The following is a 5,953-nucleotide window of genomic DNA, read 5'->3' as shown; positions in this document are numbered from 1 at the left end:
AATGGACCACTTAACATAGATAGGTTGACTACTGATGATCATGCTCGGGTAGCTGATAAACTGAATGAGTATTTTGCATCTACATTCACACATGAGGAGTAATTCAATGAAGGGAGTGCCAGAAGTTTATCAAAGGCTAACAGGGAGCTAAGTAATTTTGTAATAATTGAGAGCAAAGTGGAGAAGAAACTGTTGAAGTTAAACATAAGGAAGGCACCTGGGGTGGAAGGGATCTATCCAGTTATATTAACGGTGGTTGCAAAGGAAGTGAGCAAACCCTTAGCCATAATTATGAGAGCTTCCTTGGACTCAGGGGAGTTCTCCATGGATCGGAGGTGTGCAAATGTATCACCAATTCACAAAGGAGTATCAAAGGGTGACACAAGTAATTACAGACCTGTTAGTTTAACTTCTCTTCCAAGGAAATAAATGGAGCCACTGGTTAAAGAAGCACTGCAGGATCATCTAGACAAGACTTCAGTTATAGCTCGGACACAACATGGGTTTGCTAAGGGGAAGTCTGGTCACAAAGGAACTGGATGCAAAGAATAATTTTGATATCATCTTGGATTTCAGGAAAGCTTTTGATACTGTTGCACATGGAAGACTGACATGATACTGTTGCACATGGAGAGAGAGAGAGAGAGAGAGAAATTTGCCTTGAAGGGGCTGTCAATTTTTTTTTTTTCTGGAACGTAATACTCCGATGATTTCATATGGTCTCCAGAGTATAAAGAGAAAATTTATTTATTCATAAAAAAGAGACAATAAAAACAGTAATCAGCTACGATTTTCTCATATAATAGAAATTAAAACATTAAGTATGCTTGTTCTCTTAACTGTTCAGCCTCTAAATTAATGCCGACTGGGTAGGTAAAGTGCCTGCCTGGCAACCCAAAGGTCGTGGTTTCGATTCCCGGCTCGGGCTGGATATCACGATGGTGCCGACCACGATACACGAAGGAAGCAAGAAAAAAAAAAAAAAAAACTGGTTCCTTCGTGTATTGATCGCATCATACGAAATAAATAAATAAATCTAAATTAATTACCCCAGGGACTCACATTCGGTGAGTATGAGCTTGGCAAACTCAGGGCCCTTAGCTGGATATCATCATTCTTTTCTTGCTTGCTTTCTTGGCGATTCCCTACTATTTCTCTCACTCTGTCAGGGTAACGCGGAATTTTTTTTTTTTTTTTTTTTTTTGGCTGGTGCAGCATAAGCCTCAGGCTTCCTTGCACCACCATATGGCTAATAATAATAATACCAAAGGTTTGTGGAACCCAGGCGAGGTCAATAGAAGCCAGGAGCCGACCGGGCTAGCCGAGTGGGTAAAGTACCTGCCCGGCAACCCAAAGGTCGCGGGTTCGATTCTCGCCTCGGGCTTGGATCAAAGTACTGCAAAAACCTTGGGAGGTGCAATATGGCCACAGAAGCCGATGCGCCAACAACTACCAAAAAAAAAAAAAAAAAAAAAAAAGAAGCCAGGACACTTCAGCGTCCAGAGCCCACTAGACAATCAACGTGCGTGAGTCTCTATTTCCACAGAGTAGTATCTTGCTTCTCTGTCGAATCGGTTTATGAGACTTAAAAAAATTCAATTAGGCACACACAACCTCATTGTTTCTACTGTAATGCTAGCTTCATCATCTTATCAAAAGTGTCAGAGAGTTCCCGAAAATAATAAAAGAAAATATGTGGCGCAAATGATATTTTGACATGGAATAATGGAGTTTATTGTACTTGTATTAGTCTCCTACCCCTGGCGTGATTCTGAGTGTTACCGCGAGAAATGCATTTCCTTGCAATAACAAAGAGAGGGGAAAAATCAAACTGGCACTAGGAACTGTTGATTCAGCTGTGGTCTAAATCCTTTATAAATGTACTTAAAGCTGGCTGTCAACAATTAAACCAGCTGTAAAATCATGAAGATTGCAGTGCTGTCAGCAGTTCTTGTTGCTTCTCTACTTTTCGCTTCTGTGATTGCACGTAAGTCTTATCGAACCAAAAACTGATACTGTACTTACATTTTGTTACAGTTTGAAAATACTTCAACTATTTCCAACAATTTTAAAGTAAAGTAACCGTTACTTTAAAATAACTAATCAACGGGAAATAATGCAGAATATTGTTTTCTGGATGTGATTATTTCATTATTATAGTATATTGTTTTAACAAATGCACACTTGATCAAAATGTCAACTTCTTGGACAGAATGTTTTTCTTTCTTTCTTTTTTCGTTTTTGCCCTGTCCCAGCGACGTAGCTAGAATTTTTGGGCCCCTATTCAAAGACTACCAAGGAACCCCTCCTCACTATTTTTATTAACATGAAATGCCAATGTTTTATGCATAAAAATATTATTTATAATGTACATTTTAATTCAACAAATTTAACAAATCTAAAGTATAAAAAAACTGTTAAAAAGTTACAACCAGGTTTCATAACGTTATAATTAATTCATAATCTCTATCGTCATAACTAATATATAAATTTGGTTCTAATTTAAAAAAATTATATTCCTTTACTTTTATGTTTTCAAAATCACTTAGTTCTTGAAGGTCTATTTAGATGCTTTCTTGTGTTCAATGGCTACTGTAGTTTAACATAAGAATTTAATTTGGTTTGCTCTATGGATTTATTTTGTAGTCTTTTATCATTTTTAATTTACTAAATGACCTTTCAGCACACAAACTACCTTTACCGCAAACGTAAGAAGTAACACTGATGGCTCACTATTATTATATAATAACAATTTTATTATTATTTGAATATAGTTTTTCTCTGTAATAACAAAGAAATTAAAAATTTTATCAGTTTTGTTAATATAGGAGTAAATAAGGAAATGCTTATTTTTGAGCCCGTATTATTTTAATATATACACAGTATATACCAACGGCTCAAAAGTTTTTTTTAATATTACCCTAATGCTGGCATGAAAAATGTATTATTGTGTATAGGTATGGAATAAAGTCCATCTGTACAACCTATAAATTCTAAAGCTAGTTTAACAGTGCTATGAAGTCGCTGTGATGCATCTCATATAAAGCCAAATAACGATCATCCTGTGTCGAGGTGACAAGGATGGCCTAGAAGCCCTAGATTATAGGTGCCAAACTCAAATAGGAACGGGGGTAACTAAATCTTATATGAGGATCAGTGCGGCTGCATATTAACTTTTGATAGCGCATTGGTTTTCAATATTAATATTTATTTTTTTAACACATATGCATACAAATCAGATAGGAACTATAGATAAAAAGAAATATATAAACATTAATAAAATGAAATATTATCCGTGTTTCAATAAAATGTATTTTTATTATTTTGTCGAATATTTCCCAATTAGATTTTAATTTGATTCGGGCAGTACTCGGTAGTATTGTGGGCCGCGTGTTTGACACCTCTGGCCTAGAACAACCCTTGAGAGATAGTTTCCATGTTTTGGAAGTACTGTAGCTCACTTACAATGCTTTGAGCCATCTCATTTTTAATTATTTAATTAATATTGATTTAATCATTTAATTAACATTGCTTCCCACATCAAAACCATCCAAACGATGTCCTTATGACATTTATACAATAACTGCTTTCTTAAAATGGATAGTGCAATTTCAAGAAAGAAATATGGTCTGCCGTTTTATTTATTACAACAGTTATGTGCAACTTTATTTGTAGTGCCAAACAGAGATTGTTTTCGTTTATCTATAACACCACTTGGTTCTGCTTTTATTTGCATTTAATATTTATAAGTGCATTCCTGTTTTTATTTCTGTTCTTTCGTTTTGGAGCACCAATATATTTTATTATACTTTGCTATATTACTGATAGTATTATGTTTTTATTTACAGAGAGTGAAGATGAAGCCGCAGTGGAAATGATAGATTCCCTGATGGAAGTGAACGGAGTGGACGTGGCTGAAGCTGCTTTAATTAGAAATCGACGCGATGAAAATGATTTAGATTCATTTGACTTTAATGAAGAAGATGAATAGTTAGCAAGAAGGTCAATCCGTATGCTGAGAATGTAGAAATTTTATAATTCTACCAAATAAATAGAGTTAGCGAGTAGGCGTATATTTCAATTTGTCTGCCTATTTCTGTTCTTGCTCACGTTTACACTGTTACAATATCAATAAAGGATAATTATTAATTTAAGAAAAATCAACTGCATTTCTTAAGTAATCTTCGGCAATGGCCGAAGGTAAAACAGCGCCGCAGAGCACAATCCCGCACAGCCCCACACTAGTATTAGCATTATCATTAGTAAAGGCATATGTTGCAAGAGAGCAAGCTTATACAGCGTCAGCCAAAAAAAAAAAAAAAAAAAAAAAAATCCTTCTCATTTCACCCATCCACTCGTTCCAAATGTTTGTCTAGTTCTGCATTGAATCTATTTAAGCTATCAACTTCTACAACGACAGATGGAAGTTTGTTCCAGCAATCAACCACCCGCTGGCTAAACGCAAATTTCCGCACATCTATCCTACAACTGTCTTTCCTCAATTTGAATTTATGCCCTATCAAGCAATTATTCTGAGCAAGAGGAAGAATCCCATCAGCATTGAGCATGCTCAAACCATTCAACACCTTATACAGGGTGTTTCAGTTAAACGTTTCAGAACTTCTAAGAGGGGTAGGGTAAATCCTGACAACTCGAAATCATATACCAATGGGCAGAATCGAAAATTCCGAGCTTTAGTGCAGGGAATCTTAATTTCGCACAAGAACGCCAAGTTAGTAGGATGGATGATTACACGAACGCAGAGTTAGCCGATATGCATTTGGCGTACGGGACTGCAAATTGTAGTGGGCCAGCCGCACAGCGTTTGTACGCGGAACGATATCCGACGAGGCGTATTCCTAGTCATAATTTCTTTGCAAGACTGCACCAGAGGTTAGCTGAGAGAGGTTCATTTGAAAGAGCTGACAGGGACAGGGTAAGAACATAACGGACTGCAGCCGTCGAACAGAATGTGCTGCAGCATGTACAGGGGAATCCAAGAACGAGTACACGAAGTCTAGCAAACGCAGTCGGGGTTTCCCATTGCAGCGTCTGGAGGATTCTCCGAGAACAAGACATGCATCCGTTTCACGTGCAGCGTGTCCAGACACAGCAACCAGAGGATTATGCGCCTCGTATTGCTTTCGCACAGTGGTACCTTGGAAAATATGCTAAAAATCCCCTTTTTTCCTGCTGAAGTGTTGTTTTCCGATGAGGCATCCTTCACAAGGGAAGGAATTTTCAACACGCATAACGACCATATCTGGGCGGTCGAGAACCCGCATGCAATACGACGTCGTGCAGCACAGATTCGATTTTCGGTCAATGTATGGGCCGGTATTATGGGAGATCACCTCATCGGACCTTACCTGTTACCGTGTCGTCTAACCAGACCTATCTACTTGATCTTTCTGCAGCAAGTATTGCCACAACTTTTGAGAGATGAACAGATTTCTGCATCGACGCAACAGACAATGTGGTTCCAACACGATGGAGCCCCTGCCCATTATAGCGGAGATGTTCGTAACTACCTGGATGTCACATTTGGTCAACAGTGGATCGGACGTGATGGTCCCGTGCGTTGGCCTGCTCGGTCACCCAACCTATCATGTCTTGATTTTTATTTCTGGGGTCATATGAAATCGCTAGTTTATGACACCCCTGTTGACAATGCTGAGGAGCTGGTTGCAAGAATCGCAGTAGCTGCCGAAGAAATTCGAAATTCGCCTGGAGTATTCCAGAATGTTCGGATGTCCATGCGTCGGAGATGTGAGGCGTGCATTGTAGCCCGTGGAAGAAACTTCGAACACTTACTTTAATCCATGTACCTTTTGCTTCTTTTCATGTATTATTAAAACGATTTCTCACTTACGGTCTCTTTTCTTTATGGTGCTTCTGTGTACAACACCGCTTCAGGAAAGCATTTCCGACCCCACATTGCTATATGATTTCG

The 5,953-nt window shown here is 38.1% G+C and overlaps 1 long non-coding RNA gene across 1 annotated transcript; it reads left to right on the top strand.

Annotated features, from left to right (window-relative positions):
* Positions 1-1,901: 1,901 nt before the first annotated feature.
* Positions 1,902-4,065, top strand: LOC150085809 (uncharacterized). Its single transcript, XR_016546939.1, has 2 exons — positions 1,902-1,987; positions 3,849-4,065. It is a non-coding gene; the product is annotated as an uncharacterized LOC150085809 (long non-coding RNA).
* Positions 4,066-5,953: the final 1,888 nt, after the last annotated feature.

The sequence above is a fragment of the Mastigoproctus giganteus genome, chromosome 5 (assembly GCF_048544385.1).
Source record: "Mastigoproctus giganteus isolate SK-2022 chromosome 5, ASM4854438v1, whole genome shotgun sequence".
In the NCBI taxonomy this organism is placed as follows: domain Eukaryota; kingdom Metazoa; phylum Arthropoda; class Arachnida; order Uropygi; family Thelyphonidae; genus Mastigoproctus; species Mastigoproctus giganteus.
The sequence above is the reverse complement of the archived record's forward strand: the minus strand, read 5'-3'. Positions and strand labels throughout refer to the sequence as shown.